Genomic DNA, 563 nt, shown 5'->3' with positions numbered 1-563 from the left:
AATCTCCAAAGCCTATAAAACGTTGGTAATGATATATTATTTAGTTATTCGCTGCATCATTGATAGCTATATCAAAACGCTTTGCTTACAAAAGTGCAAACAACTATAAGCAAGAAGAGAAAAAAATCATACACAAAGTTTTCTATACAACGTATGACTATACAACAATGAGATTAATTCACTTGAGAAAATTCTCTCGAAAGAGCGAATCTCGTTTTTTGTGCGTTACGACCCCCGTGTTGAAGAAAAGTAAAGTTTAGTGCATGAAATGGGTTTTTAATAAAGTGTACCTTTTCCACCTTTTTTGAACGAATTTTAAACTTAAAATGTGTATTTATGTAAAAGAATACTTCTATGTGTCATTTGGGAATAAATTTTCTAGGATTTGTCCAATTAGAAGAAGGTTTTAATTTTTAACGGAATTCCGTTACTTTGCGCAAAGTATCATAAGCCATATGGCAAACATTGATCATAAAACTGTGTGTGTGACCTTGAAATTTCTAAAAATAAAGGACGACCATTTCAACAATATCGAAAACTTATACACTCTCTCCGACAGGGAA

This window comes from Clytia hemisphaerica, unplaced genomic scaffold, assembly GCF_902728285.1.
Source record: "Clytia hemisphaerica strain Z4C2 unplaced genomic scaffold, Clytia hemisphaerica genome assembly, whole genome shotgun sequence".
In the NCBI taxonomy this organism is placed as follows: Eukaryota; Metazoa; Cnidaria; class Hydrozoa; order Leptothecata; family Clytiidae; genus Clytia; species Clytia hemisphaerica.
This window is presented reverse-complemented; position numbering follows the sequence as displayed.